Source organism: Macaca mulatta, chromosome 7 (genome assembly GCF_049350105.2).
Source record: "Macaca mulatta isolate MMU2019108-1 chromosome 7, T2T-MMU8v2.0, whole genome shotgun sequence".
NCBI classification, from domain to species: Eukaryota; Metazoa; Chordata; class Mammalia; order Primates; family Cercopithecidae; genus Macaca; species Macaca mulatta.
In genome coordinates this window covers 35,275,092-35,298,099 of record NC_133412.1, presented here as the reverse complement: position 1 = coordinate 35,298,099, position 23,008 = coordinate 35,275,092, and the positions used below count along the sequence as shown (strand labels likewise).

General features: G+C 39.2%; 1 protein-coding gene and 1 pseudogene across 4 annotated transcripts in view; both read left to right on the top strand.

The window, feature by feature from the left end:
• The window catches only part of ALDH1A2 (aldehyde dehydrogenase 1 family member A2), a 116,421-nt gene that overhangs the window by 79,300 nt on the left and 14,113 nt on the right, over positions 1–23,008 (top strand). The gene's annotated exons all lie outside the window — the stretch shown is intronic.
• Positions 5,902–9,278, top strand: LOC114679417 (calponin-2 pseudogene; annotated as a pseudogene). The gene has a single exon (XR_013395611.1). The product of XR_013395611.1 is annotated as a calponin-2 pseudogene (transcript).

Sequence of the window (23,008 nt, the reverse complement as noted above, 5' to 3'; positions counted from 1 at the left end):
CCTCAGGTGATGGTCTCCCAAAGTGCTAGGATTACAGGCGTGAGCCACGGTGCCTGGCCTATTGTGTAATTTTTGTAAATAAAAATGACAGCATAATATATCAAACAAGAGATAACACCTTGCCCTGTCAGTACCTACATCTCTGCCATTTATTTTTAATAGCTGCATAGAATACTCTTACATCAGTATATCATAATTTAATCCTGTATTTTTAATCCTGTATTAATGTACTCTTGAGGGTGTTTTTTCCACTTATTTTTCCTATTAAACAGACTACTGAAATAAAAACCTTTGGAGACCCAAGAAAAATTTTACTTGTGTGTGTGTATATGTATTTATAAATCTTTAACTGTATACACGTATGTATGTATGTATACACACACGTGTATAAATGTACATATTAGACACTCAGTTGGATATGGTTCTAGAAGTGGAATTGCAAAATAAAAACATATTTATAACTTGCTTACCAAGAAGGCCTTAGAGTAATGGTTTCATTTATAAGAGGTCTTTTTATGTTAGGTATGTTAATCTTTTGTTTGTTGTAGAATTTGAAAATATTGTTTGTTCTTTGCTTTTTAATTTTTTAAAAACAGTTGTTTGCCATGTGCAGATTTTAAATTTACGCGTAGTCCTCTCCTTTAGTCTTTCTCTGACAGCTTCTGGATTTCCTGTCATTTTTGAATGACAGGAAATGTAGGTACTGACATGACAAGGTCTTATCTCTTGTTTGATATATTATGCTGTCATTTTTATTTACAAATCTTTAAGATTATACAAATGGCCCTAAATATTTTCTCTCAGTACTTTTATGGTTTTGTTCTTGTTTAAATCTTTAATCTGGTTGGATTTATTTTCATGTACAATGAAATGTGAGGGTTGTTTATAAATGAATGTTCAGTTACTTCAAAACAATTTATTAAACAGTCTACCCCTTTGTAACACATCTGAATATAACATAACATTACATGATACATTTCTATATGTGATATATTTCCATATATACATGTTGGCGTAAACGTAATTTGATTAAAAGTAATGGCAAAAACTGCAATGACTTTTGCACCAAACTATACAGGAAATTTCTGTTTTACAGCTCATAATTTTGTCTGTTCTTTCACTACTACTAGACTGCCTGAATTACTAGGTTTTATAAGATGGTTGTTACCATAATGTAGGCAAGATACCTTCTTATTTGGTTTTTCAAAGCCCATTTATTCTTTTAGAAGACATTTCAAATCGATTTTCTAAGCACCTTATGTTACTCTAAAAAAACTTTCATTGGAATTTTGATTGGCATGACATTACATGTCTGTATTAAAATGAGGAAAAGTGTTGTCTTTAGCATATCTTGTAGTGCAGGTCTACTAGTAATGATTTCTCTCACCTTTTGTCTAAAATTTTGTCTTCACTTTTTAATAACTGTTTTCTGGATATAAAATTCTAATGTGACAGTTTGTGTTTTGTTTTATTTTACTTTCAAGACTTTAAAGATAACATTCTGGCATGTTTCTGACTTTACTGTTTCTGATGAGATACAGCAATCATTCTTATCTTTATTTTACTGTAAGTAATGTTTCTTTTCCCCCAGACTGGTTTTGAGTTTCTTTTCAGCAATTTGATTGTGATGTGCTTTTGTGTATTTTGTTGGTTCGTTAAAATTTCTGCATCTGTGTGTTTCTAGTTCTCATCAAATTGGGAAACATTTTGACCATTATTTCTTCAAATCTTTTTTTTGCTTTCTACTTTCCCCTTCCATTTACAGATACGTTAGATCATTTGTCATTATCTCAAAGGTCACTAGGACTCTTTTATTCCTTTGTGCTTCCGGCTAGGTAACTTTCATTGTCATCTTTGGAGTTGATATATTCTTCTGTAATGCTTAATCTGCTTCAGAGATTTCATTTTTAAGTTCTAGAAATTCCATGATTTTTAAAATAGAAGATACTTTCTTCCTCACTACACCCCCTCATTCGTTTTTAAATTTATGTAGACATATCTGTTTTATAATCCTTGTCTGTGGCCGGGCTTGGTGGCCCACACCTGTAATCCTAGTACTCTGGGAGGCCGAGGCAGGTGGATCACCTTAGGTCAGGAGTCCAAGACCAGCCCGGCCAACATAGTGAAACCCCAGCTCTAGCCAGGCATGGTGGTGCACACCTGTAGTCTCAGTTACTCGGGAGGCTGAGGCAGGATAGGAGGCAGGTTGCAGTGAGCCGAGATCACACCACTCCACTCCAGCCTGGGCGACTGGAGTGAGACTCCATCTAATAATAATAATAATGAAATCCTTGTCTATTTTAACTTCTCTGTCATTTCTGGATTTATTTCTTTTGACTGGCGTTTTCCTGTTTTTGGGTCGTGTTTATTTTGAAAGGATACTGGACATTGTGACCATTATATTGTTGAACATACAGATTTTGTTGTTTTTCTTTAAAGAATGCCAAGCTTTTTTTTTTCCCTAACAGGTAGTTAAGTTACTTGAGGTTCAGCTTGTCTCTTTTGGAACTTAATTTTAAGCTTTGTTAAGACTAGCTTATTCTTATTAATAAGTAGAAGTCCTGCTGAGGTTTCTGTTGAATGTTCCCAGTGTTCCACAAGATCTTTCTTATCTGTCTGGTCAGAACTCAGTGAGACCATCATATTCTGCATTGGTCTCCTCATCTCCTATTGCAGTCTAGAAAGTTTTGGCAAAAAAGGATTTCCTTTGTTTTCCTCTTCTCTAGATTCATAGTCCCATACTGCCTGATATCCAATGATTGAATAAAACAAGTCCATATACTTTTCTAGTTGTTTATAATGGTAAGACAAGTCCAGTGTCGGTTGCTCCATTACAGTTAGAAGCCGAAGTCTCCCTGGCACCTTTTGGTTAGTTTTGATGCTGTTCTTTGATTTTCTTTAGGTTTTCTGCAGATCGCCTTTACAGTTAATGAGGTTACTATTTTATTTAATTCCGTTGGTCAAACCAAAATATTAGGAGTACAACCATAAGGACATACGGGATTTGAAAAAGCCCTAGATTTAATTAATAATTGAATATTTAAGAATCACTTTCATAAGTAACTCCTTTTTCATCTTTGAGTAAGCTGATTTGCTTATCAGTTTAGTCTTGATTTTATAAGTTTTACTTTTAGAAGATGGCAGTTTCTGGTCATATATGAAGATTTGTGGGGAGGACATTCTCTTTGGAGTCTATCCCTTAGGCCTTCTCAGTACCTCCAATAGTATCTTATGTATGGTAAACATACATTGTAAATATTGGTTGCTACATGAAGGAGGAAGACTGAATTTGGTAAATAAAAACTTTATCTCAGAGCTAGAAGGTGAGGGATCAGTAGATCCCTTCCCTTCTTTAAAATGCCACTGTAAGCATAGGGTTTACTGTTTTTCACTACATAGCTATACAGTTATGGACCAGCCACTTGGTTTTGTACAAAATCGGTTTAATAATAGCATACATACCTGTTTCTCAGGGTCGTGAGAATGAAATGCAGTATGAGTTTGGGAAATTTTAAGCAGTAAGCAATTGTTAGTTTGTAATATGACATCAGCATCTCAAGAAGGGAGAGATCTCTAGGGGTTGGATGGTCTCTCAAGGTTTCAAGACAGAGGGATTTGGTGGGTCTGTAGGATATGGATAAGTAGAGTGAATTGGGAAGAAGGGCCAGTGTTAGTCAACAACTAGAAGAGGGGAACACAAAGTCTTAGTGGGACAGCATGGGGATTGGGAAGGGACTGAGGAGAAATGTTGGGAGTCAGATGAACTGGAAAATAATATGGTACAAATCAAGGCATTGGAAAGAATTCTGGGTCAAAAAATTGTGGCCAATATGTAGAAGATATCACAAGAAAACTATATGCCAACATGTTATGAGTATAGATGCAAAAATCCTAAGCAAAATACTAGCAAATGAAATCCAGCAATATATAAAAATGATTATATACTACGACCAAGTGGGATTTATTCCAGGAATGCAAGGTTGGTTTTATATATGTAAAAAAATCAATGTAAATACGCCATAGTAATGGAATAAAGGACAAAAACCAAGTGATCATCACAGAAGAAACATGTAGAAAAATGTTCACAACAGCATCATTCCTAATTGCCAAAAAGTGGAAACAACTCAAATGTCCATCAAATAAGCTGATTAACAAAAAGTGGTCTATCCATACAGTGGAATGTTATTCACTCATAAAAAGGAATGAGGTATTTATACATGCTACAGCCTGAATAAATGAAAGCACTATACTAAATGAAAGAATCCAGTTACAACAGGCTGTGTGATGTGGCTATGTGAAATGTCCAGCATAGGCAAATCTATAAACAGACAGTTGATTAGTAGTTGCAAAGGACTGGGAGAATGGAAAGTGACTGCTAATGGAATATGAAGTATCTTTTGGGGTATTTATGTCCTCAGATAGAAGCAATGGTTGTGATGGATGCACAACTCTTAATATACTAAAATTCACTGACCTGTACACATCAAAAAAGTGGATTTTATGGGATACGAGTTACATCTCAAGCTGTGAAAAATCAATTTTACAAAGGCTTTACATTTTGGATATTAATAGCCAACATTGATTTAGCACTTACTTTGTGTTAAGTACCTGCTAAATACTTTGAATCCATTATTACAACAACCCTACACCAAAGAGCAAAGTGTGGCTAAGAGGGGTTAAATTACCTGCCCAGGGTTACATGCTAGTAAGTTGTAGGGCTGAGAGTCACACAGCACTATATTCCATATTACAGTGGTACACTGCCTCTCAGGCTAAGGGACTGTACACCCTCCCATAGGAGGAGGGAGCCATTAAAATTCAGAGTGACATATTAATGGGGGTACTTAGGAAGGATAATTTCTCAGTGCCACATGCTTTGTTGAATGAATGGTCAAAAAAGAAAGGTCATAGACACATTGCAACTCCATTTTTCTTTTTCTTTTTTTTTCTTTCCTAAAATTCACTTCAAAATTGCATGGTTAGCCTCTTTAAATTTCATTTGTTACAATATAAGGTTTCCGTTTCACACTGTCTGATATAGGACTTGAAAGTTTTAAACTTAGGTTGTTTCAAGTCAATTCCACAAACATTTATTGAGCACTTATGTGTCTAGCACTGTGCTAGATCTTGGAGAGGCAAAGGTGTTGTTTTGTGTGACTCAGTCTAGCCCAGGCAATAATCTGTGAATATGTAACTATTATAGTGTGGTGTGTTATGGGAGCATGGAGGAAGATGAGAATTCTCTGCATCATTACCTAAAAATGTTACGATTTTCAAGATGCTAAGATCAAGGATAGAACTAAAGTTCTGTCATTTAATATAATTTTCAAAAGTATCTGTATCTAGGAGAAAGGCATTAGTTGAAGATATTTACATTTGAATGAAAAACTACTTTATTCAAAGATAAAAGTTATTTTAAGATAAAAGATAATTCTCCATCTTAATTCCACAGTTGTTAATATTCACAACCCGGAAGAAGAACTTAAGACTGTCTTCCTTTTCTCTTACCACTAATCTCTTTGGAAAAAAGGGAATTGTAGTTGTATGGGAACCAATATACAAAAAGAACTTCGAGGAAAGGAATGCTAGCTGTGAGGACCCTTGTGAGTAATGTGTTGTTTGATATTGGCAGATAATCAACAAATACTGGTATCATTTATTCTCAAAATCATTTCCTATGCCAGATATTAAAGAACCAGTACTTTGTAAAAGCTCAATACATATTTTGCTGGAAGGTAGGATGGGATATTAGGTTTCACTGCTTCCTTTCAATAGCAAATGCAGTTTTGTTTTTTTTTGGTCATTCCTGCAGTTGTACTTTTAACAGGCATTTAAACACCAGAGCTGCAGATTTTATGTGAATTCAGTGTCTATCCTTAGAAGTCTCTTTAATAGGATGTGAAAAACCTTATAGAGATGGGGAAATAAAAACAACACAGCCCAAAGAACCTAAATCATACCAGATGGGACATGTTGAGAAGGGTAGTGTGTGTCTGATTTCCTAGGGTCCTTAACTCTTGCTAGTTGAGCCAACACTGAACACCACATGCTGAATGACTGCTAAACATGTAGCTTCAGTGTTCTAGTGAGAGTAGTTAGTAGTCAGGTGGTGCAAAAGCCTGTAAAAGCTGGAGAAAATAATAGGTTTTCTTCAACAGTGATTTCCCATGAATCGTCTTTTTGCACTTCAGATTATATTCTTAACCACATTCAGGGCAAGTTAATGTCCATATACAAAACTATGCGGATTGCTTGTCATAAGCAAAGATAATCCCAAGCTGAACAGTAAATGATCAATCTGATTAAGCTAATGATCAACAAAGACCAACTCATACAATTTAACATTACTTTAGGATTTTTACAGCTTTAATGTAGTTCAGCCTGAGTTAATTTCTCTTCATCCTTTACTCTCTTAAAAGAAAATAAAGTACTCCTCAGTGCTTTCCTAAAATGAAAGTTTGACAGAATAGTGTATCACAACTCTATACTTTGCCTCTCTGTAAACCAACTACAGGAAATCATCACTTTTTCATAAGAAGTTCTGAACACAGTCTTCAAATCATGCTAAAGGAATCAAGATGAAATATGTCAGAGTCATATCAGAAAACTAGACAATTTAAACATCTATTATACTTGAATGGATTCATTCACAGTACATGTTGTTATTCTCTCCAGACCTCAGATATCCCAGCTGTAGATTAGAGATGATTGTACCTACCTCATGGATTGTGAGGATGAAAGATGATTTGAACGTGTTCCCTGGAAAGTGTGTGTAGGTTAATCTACAATACAATAGTGTTGAGAGAGGGTCACTAGTGAGAGGTGTTTAGATGGGTACTAATCTGTTAACCCACATTAATAGATTAATGCCTTTATAAAAGGGCTTGCGGTTACACATTCAGTCTTGTGCTCTCTTGCTCTTCCATCTTTCACCATGGGATGACACCACAAGAAGTCCTTCACCTCATGTGTGTGTCTCAATGTTGGACTTCCCAGCCTCTGGAATTATAATTTCCTTTCTCTATTAGGTATCCAGTCTGGGACATTATAGGTAAACTGAATGGACTAAGAAAAGCTAGTATATCTAGTGTGTTTAGCACAATATCTAATTCTTAGTAAAGTGTCAGTAAATATTAACCGTCATTGTTTTATATTTATTTTTAAAATGAAGTTTACGGGACAATTAATGCTTGGGGAAGTGTGGTATAATAGATGACGCACTGGATTTGATCCACCAATCATGGACCAAATCCCAGCTTTCCTGCGGTGTGAGTTTTGGTGAATTATTTAGTCTTTTCTTTCATGTCTTCTTCTATTAATAAGGCCTATGAATCACTCCCTACAGGCTCATTTGAAGATTAAAATAATGTATATGAAAGTTCCAAGCATACTGCTTGGCATATTGTAAGAACTCTAATATTAGTTGAATCTGAAACTTCCATTTGCATATAATATTTCTATTATTATATGCAAACTTCCATTTGCATATATTTATTATATGTAGCAGTAACTACATTCTGCTGTCCTCTGGCAACTTTACTCTCCTTTTGTTTACTTTGTAGCTTTTGTAAATATTTTACAAATAATTTTGGCTACCAATAAGTGTTTTTTTGTGTATGTTTGCTCTTCTATTTCACTTCTTGGAAGACTGCCTGAGTGCTTGCTTGGATAAACTGATGATGAATCCTTTTTCTTTTTTGGTAACATAATGTACTGGATTTAGAATACGGTACAGGAACAGAGGAGCCGATTTTTTGAAAAGATTAACAAGATAGACCACTAGTCAGACTAATAAAGAAGAAAAAAGAGAAGAATCAAAAAGACACAATAAGAAATGATAAAGGGGATATCACCACAGATCCCACAGAAATACAAACTACTATCAGAGAATACTGTAAGACTAAACCAGGAAGAAGTTGACTTCCCAAATAGACCAATAACAAGTTCTGAAATTGAGGCAGTAATTAATAGCCTGCCAACCAAAAAAGCCCAGGACCAGATGGATTCACAGCCGAATTCTACCAGAGGTACAAAGAGGAGCTGGTACCATTCCTTCTGGAACTCTTCCGAACAACAGAAAAAGAGGGACTCCTCCCTAACTCATTTTATGAGGCCATTATCATCCTGATGCCAAAGCCTGGCAGAGACACAACAAAAAGAGAAAATTTCAGGCCAATATCCCTGATGAACCATCCAGCAGCACATCAAAAAGCTTATCCACCCCTGTCCCGTGCAACTCCATCCCGCAGCCCCCCAGCCATGAGTTATACACAGTTCAACAAGGGCCTCTTGTATGGGCTGTCAGCCAAGGTAAAGAACTGGCTCCTGTCCAAATATGACCCTCAGAAGGAGGCAGAGCTCTGAAGCTGGATCAAGGGACTCACTGGTCCTCTCCATCGACCCCGACTCCCAGAAGAGCCTGAAGGGTGGGATTATCTTATACACACATGAACAAGCTGCAGCCAGACTCAGTCCCCAAGGTAAATCACTTCATGCAGAATTGGCACCAACTAGAAAACCTCTCCAACTTCATCAAGGCCGTGGTCAACTATGGCATGAACCCCGTGGACCTGTTCAAGGCCAACAGCCTGTTTGAGAGTGGGAACATGAGGCACGTGCAGGTGTCTCTTTTTGCTCTAGCAGGGAAGGCCAAGACTAAGGGGCCACGGAGCGGGGTGGACATTGGTGTCAAGTACTCAGAGAAGCAGAAGCAGAACTTCAATGACGCCACCATGAAGGCCGGTCAGTGCATCATCAGGCTGCAGCTGGGCACCAACAAATGGGCCAACCAGTCAGCCTGACCGTGTATGGCATAAGGAGGCATCTCTATGACCCCACGAACCACATTCTGCCCCCCCACGGACCCCTCGACCATTAGCCTCCAGATGGATACAAATAAGTGTGCCACCCAGGTGAGCATGACGGCTCATGGGATGCGATGGCACATCTATGATACCAAGCTGGGAACTGACAAGTGATAATTCCACCAAGTCCCTGCAGATGGGCTACACCCAGGGTGCCAACCAGAGTAGCCAGGTCTTTGGCCTGGGCCAGCATATATATGACCCCAAGTACTGCCGGCAAGGCACAGTGGCCAACAGGGCTCCCTTGGGTGCTGGCGACTGCCCTTACTACCAGGAGGAGTCCAGCTATGCTACTGAGGTTGCCAGCACTCTCTTCCCCCATTGTCCCCCTGTCTGGGTTTTTTTGGGTTTTTCTATGTTTTCATCTTTTTTTCTTTCTTAACCTGTTCAGTGCTGCCAGTCAACCAAGGGTCTCTGAGTGGCAAGATGGAATCAGGCAGCAGGGCTTTTTCCCCCCTTGCCTTGGTCCTTCACAGGACTGAGCCACCAGGCTGTGGGGGAAGGGGTCAAGGCCATATCCCAATATGTGTAGGGTGAGGGTCCCTGCTGGCACGTCCAGGCTGTCAGCAGAGCTGTGCTGGGGAGAAGAGACATGGGCTTGGAGGGAACTAGTCCCCGAAGGTTTCCGGTTGCCTCGCCTCTTCCCACTTTTGTCAGCTGATCAGTTTATGGTTTCTCTACCCGCAAAAGTTTCAGGAAGTATTGACAAAAGAAAAATACATTTTTTCCCCCAAGGAATGGGGTGAGGACAGTGGGGAGGGTGCTGGGAAATGAGTCCCCTGGGAAAGGGGGCCTGGCTATGATGCTAAATATTTCAGGATCCCAAGTGGCTGAGTTTCCCTAGGACCCTCAGACCAACAGACCTCAAACCTGCCTCAGGGCCCAGTGGGGAAAGTGAGTTCTGTACAAGGAAGTGGAATGCTGAGTTGTTGGGGCTAATCCCAAATCCCCGCCCCACTGTGGCCTCAGTAGGTTTTATTTTTAGTTGTTGTGGCCCAGGCTGGAGTGCAGTGGTGTCATCTTGGCTCACTGCACCTCCACCTCCTGAGCTCAAGGGATTCTCCTGCCTCAGCCTCCCAAGTAGCTGGGATTACAGGCATACGCCACCATGCTCAGCTACTTTCGTATTTTTAGTAGAGATGAGGTTTCACCATGTTGGCCAGGCTGGTCTCGAATTCCTGGCCTCAGGTAATCCACCCGCCTTGGCTTCCCTAAGTGCTGAGACTACAGGCGTGAGCCATTGTGCCCGGCCCCTTAGTAGGCCCCAGCCCTTCTCCCCTTCTGGGCCTTGCCAGCTATATTGCTCCATCTCCCTTGGCCACATGCCCCACCAAGTACTGCACAGGGACCCCCACCCAGGTGCCCTGCTCCATGAGATAATGTAAAATACGACTGTGGACCAAACACAATAAAACCTCTGTAAGGAAAAAAAAAATCTTACCCACCACAATCAAGTCGGCTTCATACCTGGGATGCAAACAGAGCCAAACAGAACCAGTGACAAAAACCACATGATTATCTCAGCAGATACAGAAAAAGCCTTCAATAAAATTGTATACCTCTTCATGCTAAAAACTCTCAATAAACTAGGTATCGATGGAATATATCTCAAAATAGTAAGAGCTATTTATGACAAACCCACAGCCAATATACTGAATGGGCAGAAACTGGAAGCATTCCCTTTGAAAACCAGCACAAGGATGTGCTCCCTCACCACTCCTATTCAGCGTAGTATTGGAAGTTCTAGCCAGGGCAGTCAGGCGAGAGAAGGAAATAAAGGGTGTTCAGATAGAGAGGAAGTCAAATTGTCTCTGTTTGCAGATGACATGATTGTGTATTTAGAAAACCCCATCATCTCATCCCAAAATCTCCTTAAGCTGATAAACAACTTCAGCAAAGTCGTAGGAAACAAAATCAATCTGCAAAAATCACAAGCATTCCTATACACCAACACTAGACAGCCAACTCATGAGTGAACTCCCATTCACAATGGCTACAAAGAGAATAAAATAGGAGTAAAACTTACAAGGGATGCGAAGGACCTCTTCAAGAACTACAAACCACTGTTCAATGAAATAAGAGAGGACACAATAAATGGAAAAACATTCCATGCTCATGGTTAGGAAGAATCAATATCACAAAAATGGCCATACTGCCCAAAGTAGTTTATAAATTCAGTGCTATCCCTATCAAGGTCAGCACCACTGACTTTCTTCACAGAATTAGCACAAACTACTTTAAATTTCATAAGGAAGCAAAAAAGACCTCGTATAACCAAAACAATCCTAAGAAGAAAGAACAAAGCTGGAGGCATCATGCTACCTGACTTCAAACTTTTCTGCAAGGTTACAGTAACAAAAACGGCATGGTACTGGTACCAACACAGAGACATAGACCAATAGAACAGAATAGAGACCTCAGAAATACCATCACACATCTACAACCATCTGTTCTTTGACAAACCTGACAAAAACAAGAAATGGGGAAAGGATTCCCTATTTAATAAATGGTGTTAGGAAAACTGGCTAGCCATATCCAGAAAACAGTAACTGGACCCGTTCGTTACACCTTATACAAAAATTGACTCAAGATGGATTAAAGTCTTAAACGTAAGATCTAAAACCATAAAAATCCTAGAAGAAAACCTAGGCAATACCATTCAGGACACAGGCATGGGCAAACACTGAATGACTAAAAGACCAAAAGCAATGGCAACAAAAGCCAAAATTGACAAATGGGATTTAATTAAACTAAAGAGCTTGTGCACAGCAAAAGAAACTATCATCAGAGTGAACAGGCAACCTACAGAATGTGAGAACATTTTTTGCAATCTATCCATCTGACAAAAGGCTAATATCCAGAATCTACAAGGAATTTAAACAAGTTTACAAGAAAAAAACCCATCACAGAGTGGGCAGAGGATATGAACAGACACTTCTCAAAAGAAGACATTTATGCAGCCAACAAACATATGAATAATGCTCACCATCACTGGTCACTAGAGAAATGCAAATTAAAACCACAATGAGATACCATCTCATGCCAGTTAGAATGGCAATCATTAAAAAGTCAGGAAACAACAGATGCTGGAGAGGATTTGGAGAAATAAGAATGCTTTTACACTGTTGATGGGAGTGTAAATTAGTTCAACCACTGTGGAAGACAGTGTGGCAATTCCTCAAGGATCTAGAACTAGAAATACCATTTGACCCAGCAATCGCATTACTGGGTATATACCCAAAGGATTATAAAGCATTAAACTATAAAGATACATGCACTCGTATGTTTATTACAGCACTATTCACAATAGCAAAGACTTGGAACCAACCCAGATGCCCATCAGTGATAGACTGGATAAAGAAAATTGGCACATATACACCATGGAGTGCCATGCAGCCATAAAAAGGATGAGTTCCTGTCCTTTGCAGGGACCTGGATGAAGCTGAAACTGGAAACGATCATTCTCAGCAAACTAACATAGGAACAGAAAACCAAACACCATATGTTTTCACTCGGGAGTTGAACAATGAGAACACATGGACACAGAAAGGGGAACATCACACACTGGGGCCTGTCAGAGGTTGAGGGGCTAGGGGAGGGATAACATTAGGAGAAATACTTAATGTAGATGTGACAGGTTCATGGGTACAGCAAACTACCATGGCACATGTATACCTATGTAAAAAACCTGCACGTTCTGCACATGTATTCTAGAATTTAAAGTATAATTTTAAAAAAGAATACAGTGCTGGAAGAAGATGCCTGGTACCTATTAAGGAACTCACGTATGATTTCTTGCTGTGGCCTAGAGTGGTGGCTACTCCTTCAAACTGAGTTTGCCAGAATGGAATTCTGGTGTAGGGAGAAATTTCTTTGCAGAAAAATGTTATGTAGTTTCCTTTGTTTTTCAGTAGTTGTGTAAAGACCACCTCACCTGCAGTGGTGAGGTTGGAGGTGCTTATTAAAACAGACTTCTGGACTCCACTCAAGATTTTCTTAAGTTAGAATTTTGGAAATAGGTTCAGGAATTCCCATTATTACTAAGTATACCCAGTGATTCTTACATTCACTGACATTTAAGAATCACTACTTTACACATAATTTGAATAGTTGGGTCATACTCCAGAAGATGTTTCCAGGCCCATTTGAGAAAAAAAACCACAGTTCTGAGTTTGTTAACCTGTGCTAGAATAAATCAGTTGTGAAAACTGAAAGATACCACTCATATTGTTTACTATGTCTATAGTTGGTCAGGAGAGAGATAATTGATGGAATCCACCTTAAGGAAAAAAAATGAATTCACAGTCAGCAAAGCAAGGACATGGTCCAGTGTATTCCCTGTAACCATAAATTAACCAAGAAACAAAAAACTGCCAGTATTAGAAGTTTGCAGACATTTCTAAAAGCTCACACATACCATAAAACTATACAGAACTGGCAATATAGTAAACATCTGACTGAAGACAGGGGTACATATGGGCATGTGAGCAAAGTTCTACTTTGATTCTATTTCTCTGAAAGAAGCTCTGGCTCATACAGTGCAGCTGTAAAGTAAAAAGACATATCTATAAGCCACACTGCTTAAACAAGTAATACCATTGCTACTCCTCTGCCAATTTAATCTATTTGTAGTTACAGTTTCCCCTCACTCCTGTGTTCTTCTTATAGTGGAGCAGCCCTTGAACCCACAGAGCCACTAACAAACTGTCTAGCTGTAAAAGAGAGATGACTTTGAGAATCTTAGAACTGAGATTTCTCTTTCATTCCATAAGCATTTTTATTTTCCCACTGTGTACCAAGCATTATGTGTATAAAGATGCCCTTGAGTCACTCCATGTTTTACCAATGAAGCCATCGAGGCTCACCTAGCATACAGCCAATAGGGCTGATTGTTGGTAAAATCACCTGAGTTTTTCTCTATTCCTTCTCCTCTTCTGTGCTCCAGTCCTAGTCCCTGATTTTATAGGTTTAGCACAGCTAAACACTTCCAGTGCCCCCAGGACCATTATGTTCCCCCTGCATAAGTTGTTCAGGGGAGCCTGGGGAATTAGCTGAGGAATTCATAGGAAATTTTATCTTCCATACTTGGCTGATGAGATTTTCTTCTTAAGCAATTTTTGGTGATTTGGCTATTACCTGCTTAAAGTGATATTCCTTAGGGAAGGCCCATGGTTAATTTCAGTTATAACTATTATAAGTGTTGGTTTCTAAACATGGAAAGTAACCACCATTTCCAAGCTAATTGACTCAGTTATTTGTTTACCAGTATGGAAGTAATGAAATCGGTGAATCAACACTCTATGTCAAGAGATTTCCCTAAAATAGCTTGCTTTAAATTAACAACCTCTCTTTTGAGCACTACACTTCTAACTGTAGTGTGGACATCTCTACCTGCGTATCCATCATATGCCCAAATCCATACTTCTTAGGGTAACAGATTGATTCATGACCTGACCCCTGCCTTTCTCATCACCTTCATTTCCTACACCTGCCCATTGTATACTTGCCTTACTAAACTTTTTGCGAAACCCCAAATGAGACATGCCTTTCACAGTTCTGTGACTTGACACATGCCATTTCTTCTACCCGAAATGAACTTTTTTCCCTTATCTAGCCAGGGAGGCCTTAGCTCAATATCTTTTTTTCTAACTTCTATGCATATAAATAAAAACTGATCAACTTTATAGTGACTATGATGCTTTATTCCTTGGATTTGTAATCTCAAATATTGCCTCCTTTTCACTCCAGTCATCAGACTTTATTTTATTGGCCACTGATCTATTTTTCACCACCTTTTCCTTGGAAGTTTTTTTAATTTTTTCGTCTGTTGGACTCTAATTATTTCAAAATATAATAAATTTATTTCTAATGAATTTTACTTTGATTATAACCATTGTATCATGTGTTAAGTTATCAGGTAGATTGAATGTAATTTTCCTGCCAGTAGTCCGCAAAGGACAACAAAGAGATATATGGCATAATTTCTGTAATGAATTACCATTTTTGCTTAATGTACCTTTATTAACAGCTTTATTGAGGTGTAATTGATATACAGTAGATTTCACATAAAGTTTGATATGTCTTGGCATGTGTATCCATCTACCTGTGAAACCATCAGTAGAGTTCACAGTGAATATGTCCCTCACCCTCACGTTCCTAGTGCCCCTTTGTAATCTCTCTCTCTCCACCCCCACCCCCACATTCCCAGGCTTTCTGGCACTATAGATTATTTGCATTTTCTAGAATTTTATATAAATGGCAACATATAGTATATACTCTTTTGGCCATTTTTACTCAGCACAGTTATTGAGATCTATGTTGTTGTATCAGTTCATTCCTTTTTATTGCCAAGTAGTATTCCATTTATGGGTATACAGTTTAAGTATTCTGAATTCAAAAAATCTGAAATCTGGAATGCTGCAAAACCTGAAACGTTCTGAGCAACAACATCATGCTCAAAGGAAATGCTCATTGAAGCATTTTGGATTTTCGATTTCCAGATCAGGGATGCTCTACTGGTAAGTATAATGCAGATATTCCAAAATCTGAAAAAATATCCCAAATTCAAAACGCTTCTTGTTCCACACATTTTGATAAGGGATATTCAACCTGTATCAGGTTTAATATCCATTCAGCCATTGATGAACATTTGGATTGCTTTCAGTTTTGGGACTACTACAAATAAAAGCTTCTATGAACATTCATGTGCAAATATTTGTATGGACATGTATGTCCTTTTCTCTTAGGTAAATACCTAGGAATGGAATGGCTGGATTGTGTGATAGGGCAGGAAACTGCCAAACTGTTTTCCATATCGGTTGTACCATCTTACATTCCTCCCAGCAACGTGTAAGACTTTGAATTCCTTCACCTCCTCACCAACATTTGATGTGCTTAGTCTTTTACATTTCAGCCATTCAAATAGGTATATAGTGTTGTCTCAATGTGGTTTTAATTTCCAATTCTCTACCATTGACTCTCCTTTAATTTGCGTATTTGCCACAGTGTATCTTCTCTGGTGAAGTATCTTTAAATCTGTGCACATTTTGGAGAGGAGGGTTGTTTGTTTTTCGTATTGTTGAAGTATGAACATTGTTTGTATATTCTGGATAAAAGTCCTTTGTGCTTTGCAAATATTTTCTCCCAGTCAGTGTCTCTTAAAGAGAAGTTTTTAATTTTGATGATGTTCAGTTTATTAATATTTTCTTTTATGGATCAGGCTTTTGGTACTGTGTCTAAGAAATCTTTGCCTAACGTAAGATCACAAAGACTGTCTCGTATGGTTTTTTCTAGAAATTTTATAGTTTTATGTTTTACATTTGGGCCTATGATCTACTTTAACTTTTGAGTATGTTAAGAGGTAAGGATCCAAGTGCTAGACAGATGGATAGATAATGACAATAGTTCCTGCACCATTTCTTGAAAAGACTGCCCTGGATCGATTGAATTGCCTTTGTGATGTTTGCCTTTTTCAAGCATAAGTTTTCCATATTTATATGGGTCTTATTTCTTTTTTTTTTTTTTTTTTCTTTTTGAGACGGAGTCTCACTCTGTCACCGAGGCTATAGTGCAGTGGTGCGATCTCAGCTCGCTACAAGCTCCGCCTACCGGGTTCACGCCATTCTCCTGCCTCAGCCTCCTGAGTAGCTGGGACTACAGGCACCCGCCACCTCCCCCGGCTATTTTTTTGTATTTTTAGTAGAGACGGGGTTCCACCATGTTAGCCAGGATGGTCTCGATCTCCTGACCTCATGATCCGCCCGCCGTGGCCTCCCAAAGTGCTGGGATTACAGGCATGAGCCACTGCACCTGGCCCTATGTGGGTCTATTTCTATACTCTGTTCTATTTCAGTAATCTGTGTAACTGTTATATCACAAGTACCACATTATTTTTACTATTGTAGCTTTATAGCAACAGGAAATTTTTTTATCTTCACAAATAAAACATTAACAACTACATATGCAATCTTCCAATACTGAGATATTCAATAGGGAACTGAGAGAGAGAAGAGAGAATTTGGGAAAGAGGATAGGGTGAAAGGTGGCTCTTTGAATTGTTTTGCTTTTAGGAATACTTAAAATATTAAGTAGCCTATTGCAGTGTGAATAGAGCAAGTTTCAGCTAAATTTTCTGACAGAATCTACATTTGTTTCTTCTCTCTCTCTAGAGAGGCTTACATTCATTTGGAGGGGAACTAATCCTGTGACTTCTAGGTTATCTCTTAGTTTCTTCTCTGGAATGGCATTATTGGCAGACACTAGAGGACTTAAGGGAGAACAGCATTGTTCTAGAATATAAAAGCCAACTTGTAATTTCCATATTAGTTGTGGATGGAGAATTTTCACAGGCAAATCAAATGATCACAGAATCCCCAAACCCCTTTTCAGCTGTAGTTATTTACTACTTTATCCATTTATTCTTTTCTAAGTTTGCAGCATACTTGAGAAGTTATATAGATTCTTCCAGAGTGAACATGTCCCTTAAATTTATGGATTTGAACATGGCTTCTGCTGTGATCACCTTAGGGAGATGGGACCTATTGGTACATTACAAAGTATATGGAACAGTTAACAACAAGAATCTTATTTGAGGTGGCTGCTTTCCACTTTACTAACGCAAAAGTCCTATAGAAAGCCAACAACTTTACTCAGATTAAAGATGGGATTAATTTCTCCTTATGCAGCTAAATACATAAGCAATGCATGTAAATATTTAATAAATATAGAAGAGCTCTTATAAACACAAGTCAATAAACAACCTCAATAAAGTGCGGGAAACAGTATGCATTTTGCTTGGGATAGTGTTTTCTTTACTCAGTGAGGTTAACAAACAATGATCTCATCATTAGTCAACAAGATAGTAGAGAGACCATCAAAGCAAACTACAGGAGAGTCCAGATTGATTCGTGCCAAACAAATGTTTGTAGCTAACAGCTGTATTATCACTCATTCTAAGTTACGCAGCTGGGGTTCTCCTTTCATTTCCTAAGTGAGATAAATGTCATGCTGCATGATACAAGCACCATCTCTACTGCTTGAGTCATGAATCAGCTCAGCTCCCTCCTAGTTAGCTTCGCCCCTCATTGTAGGTTGGGGGAAGTGGCTTGCTACAGTTATAGCTATAAATAGCTAATAAGCTTTTTTCTAAGGTTGTTTGAGTCCATTTGTGAATCATTCGCTATTTTATTTAAAAAATACGGGTTTGATTGAATGTCATGAAGGTATTGAAAAAACCAGTTTCATCTGGAAAAATGTTTGGTTTTGTAGGTTTAAAACTATTAGCATAAAACTTCTTTTTAAAAAATTCTTAAATCAAAACTTGAAGACTGGAGAATAAGAAAAAGTATGGTATAGTCTCTGCCTACTAGATGAGATTCCATGATTTATTCTCTAAGTCAAAGATTCTGCAGTTAGCTTTCTCCTCAGTACTCAGGCTGAGTTTGGACAGGTCCTAAGGTGTTGATCCCTTTAGCTCATCTAGTTAATGGGACATAGAGTACTCTTGACTATTCCATGCTTTTTCCTATCAGAGCAGACCAAGACAATCAAAACCGCGATTTTTAAAGCTTATCTAAAATAGAAATGGGAGAGTATTATGTAAAAAAGGATGGCTAAATGTACAGGGCAGTTGATCCTAGAACATGTTAGTGGTAGGTGATGCGTTTAACTGTCAAAATGCTACTCACAGCAAAGGGGACCCAATCCCCAGGAGGAGGTCTGGAAAAGAGGAGGGAAAAGAACCTGAGGCTTGGTGTGCACATTCTGAGACCAGTCCTGGCTCTGCCACTCAGTGGGTGCCTTTTTGCAAGTCATTTCTTGATCTCTGTGAGTCTTTTTTCCAATTATAAAGTAGGATAATAATTCCTGCCTCCCAGGATTGTCATGAAGATTAAATAAAATAATGTTTGTGAAAACAAGTAAACAGAATAGGTGTTCAATCAACAATAACATTAGCTGGACACGATGGCTCACGCCCATAATTCTAGCACTTTGGGAGATCAAGACCAGAAGATTGTGTGAGCCCAGGAGTTCAAGACCATCCTGGGCAAGATGGCAAGCCCTGGTTTTTGCAAAACTAAAAATAAATAAAAGAAAGTAGCCGGGCTTGGTAGTGTGCACCTGTAGTCCCAGCTATTCGAGAGGCTGAAAGGCAGGATTGCTTGAGCCCAGGAGTCCAAGGATGCAGTGAGCCATGATCACACCACTGCTCTCAAGCAATTTTTATATTCTGGCTTATTGACTTAACACATTATTTAAAGTTTGTCTGGGTCCTGGTGGCTCACGCCTGTAATCCCAGTGCTTTCAAGGCCTAGGCAGGAGGACCCCTTGAGGCCAAGAGTTTGAGACCAGCCTGGTCAACATAGTGAGACCCTGTCTGTACCAAAAAAATTTTTTTTTAATTAGCCAGGCATGATGGCAAGTGCCTGTGGTCCCAGCTACTCAGGCTGAGTTGGGAGGATTGCTTGAACTCAGAATTTCAAGGATGCAGTGAGCCATAATCAGACTAACTACAGTTCAGCCTTGGCAAGAGAGCGAGACCCTGTCTTAAAAGAAAATCTTCTGTGTGTACATACACATATTTTTTAAAAAGTCAGTCATTGTAGTGGGGGAGACAGCTATTAAGCACAATGTGAGAGTTATGTACATAGCGCTGTGAGATCAGAGAAGGAACACCAAACCCTGCAGGGAGGGGAGGGGAGGAAAGCCACCTTCTCAGAGGAGGTGAAAGATGTATCTCTGTAAAATGAGTTTATCATCAAGTAAGCAAGGCGTGAAAAGGCTTTGCAGGTAGATGGAGCAGCTTATACCAAGGCACACAGGCATGTTCCAGGAAGGGCAAGTGGTTTTGTGTGGTTAGAGTCGTGGGCGTGTGGTGCTGGGAATGGTGGGAAAGAAGGCTGGAAACATAGTGGTTATATTGGCCTTCATAATCTGAATTCCACAGATAAAGGTTTAAACTGCTGTTACCACATAAAGGAACTGCTTCAGTGCCTTGGTCTTGTTTGTTTCTGGTAGAAATCTGGACAGATTAATTTGGCCTGTTATTTCTGGGTACTTCAGAAAGACAAATACCCATTCCCCATATTTTTGGCATTTCTGTTCCCAACACAGTTGGAACCAGGAAGCATAGCAATGAGAATTAAGAAAGGAGAACATGGAAGAAGCAGAGAGGAGATCTATTTGGGATTTATGAAGAGATATTACAAAAAGCAGGCATCTTTGACTAGTTTACTGGGATCTCTAGTAGAAATTTATTTTTCTATTTTTAAAAAGGTATATCTCTGAGAAGAAATCTACCTTGATATGTGTAATAAAATAGCTCTGACAAGGAACTCACCCTAATATGAGTAATTAATAAAAAGAAACATTTTACCCAACTTTAGAAACTGTTCAGGGAGCAACTGCCCTGAATAAAGAGGGCATGAAAAGCCTTTTGTGTTCCTTTTTGTCCTGTATAACAAATTATTTTTCTTGCAAAGCCCCAAATTGCTTTCCCCTACATTGCCGCATTGCTGTGAACATGATTCCAGTACACTGTGGCTCTTCCAGGGATACTCCTGGTATCAATCTTGAGGCCTATTCAAACGAGGATGGGAGTCAGAGTTGAACTGTGCCAACATTCCTGCTGAGAATTAGCCCAGTTTCATTATGTGCGGAGGAGCCCCCAGTTCACTGCCCTTACATGTTTGGGGTACCCAGAGCTGAGAGGCTCTGCAGGGAGTGCAAAGTTAAGAAACTGCATGATAGGAACACTATCACTTACTCTTTCATAACGAGCTCTGTGCAGGGAAACAAAAAAGATGAGGTTTTTCTGTCATTCAGTGCGGCTGTGGCGTTCTACTTGTAACAAGCTACTTCTGCTTCACAAGGCAAGAAGAACACAAGAATGGTGGACAGACTCTCAGAATGAGCAGAGTCCCCAGGAGTCCTATCTGTCTTTTTTAACTCCTTCAATTAACTGGAGTACTAAGGGAGAGATTTGTTGCTTGGCCTGTGCCTTCATTCTACAGATGAAGAAACTGAGACCCAGGAGGAGGAGAAGTGGCTTTCCCGAATTGAAGATTCATTAGAAGCTAGAGTTTGTAGTACCAGGTCTTCTGACTCCTGTGGGTCAACTGGGGCAGGAGGTATAAGACTCAATATGGGCTTATAAATATATAAGCCTAAATATGGTTATAATTAGCCAGGTTGTCAGCAATGGGGCAGAAGGTATCACACGAGTGCATTGTAAAATCTTTTCTGCTTGGAAGAAAAGATGACAGCGAACTAAAACTTTGATCTCTGTGGCTTTATGTGCCTTTATCCTATTTAATCCATATTACATCATATACAGGATTTTATTTCTCAAACTGTATGTTTACCTATTTTACAAATTGCCCGTATCATCAGGTACATCTCTATCAACTTGCCTTTTAACCACTTGGAAGACCTGTGCACCCCTGCAGCCTCCTTTATCTTGCCAGGCACTCCCACCTTCTGGTCATGTCGGGAGGGGCAGTATCCCTCAGGAACCAAAGTAAAACTTTTCCATTTTAGAAGATTGGTCAATCCTAGGCCTTTGTTTTATGTGTAATTCGTTCGTTCTTAGACTTTCTAATGCCACAGACTTTGACTTTGGAAACCTTTGGGTTATAACAAAGTACTGAGGAACTATAACTTAATCTGTTCAGATCTAATATTAAATGAGACCCAGATTTTTTCCCTAGTGAACTGCAAAGCCACGTTTATTGAACACCTACTAGGTTTACATGGGAGTCCTTTTAGCTGTGCATTCCTTATTGGTAAGGGAGTATGCCCAACAGTGCACCTGGCACATAGGAGAACTATGAATATGTTTTGAATGAGGGGCATTGGTGAAAGCCAGGGTTGTTTAGGAGTGTCCTGTCCTGTCCTGAGGCCACTCCGGATGGAAGTGTTTCCCCCATAGCCTAACACCTCCCATTCTGTCTTGAACTGCAACTCGACTTTCTTCCAAAGATGAAGGGGAAAGGTATTATTCATCTGAGATTTGCCTTGTGGTATTTAGCACAAATTTGGTTTCTGAGGAAAGGCTGGTAAAGCATTGATGCAGGGAAAATTATTCTTAGGTAGTATTCTCTGATGATCATAGACGGAGTGAAACTTTTACTTTTATATAGTTACTGTAGCCATGAATATAATCACTGGCCGACATTTCTAGTGGCAAAAAATAACCTCTAGAATGGTCTGATGAATATCAGGGAGTAGGGCTGACAGAAATGTAATGCCTGCTGGGCCAGCAGTGTCTGCCAACCCCAAATATTTATTCGGCATCTTACTATGTGTAAAACTCATGATTTTTCCTTGCTTTTGGTTGTTTCTTGAATGTAAACCTGAAGGCAGAATCTATGTTCTGTTTTGTAACTGATGATTTATGAACATTATTTGTGTCTTCAAGAAGTCATATTCCTACCTACTTTGAAATCAGCTTTGAGTGCAGGGATAAGATTTTGATGGTATGTGGCACACATTAGTGCTCAGTAAATATAGAAAAGAGAACAGAAAAATGACAGAATGCTGGGAGGAAGGAAGGGAAGGAGAGGGAGTAATCTCAAGCCTGGTCCCTGGCGTCAGCCTGCAGATAGTCCAACAGGTTCTGTCATGAACCAGCTGGGGAGCCTGGTGACATTCACTAACTTCTAACTCAAGTTTGCTCATCTCTAAAATGAGATAAAACCTCCTTTGTAGGGTTTTTGAGAGGCTTAAGTGACGTATTGCTTGTAAATATCTAACATAGACTACTCAATAAATATTAAATTCAATGAATAATATGTTTGTGAATTCCAGTAATTGTCTTGCTGAGAAAGCAGTTACCTGTTTATCTTCCTGGAGTTTAAAATGAGTCCACATCAGTTAATTTGGATTCCCCAGAGCGGAGCGAGCAAGCACACTGACATTCTCAGAAGAGCAGACAGTCACAGACAACAGCATCCTCAGGGAACACCCCTCCCTGAGTGCTGGCATTAAGTCAGAGGATTGCTGTTTCCCCAACTGCCCTTCACTGTGAGTTCCCCCTCTCACCAGTCATAATTTTCACCATTCCCAGAACAGAGGGCCAGATTCTCCTTCCCTTTGTGTCTGCCTATTTTCTTCTCAGAGGAGCATCTCTGTGTGAGAACGGGGAC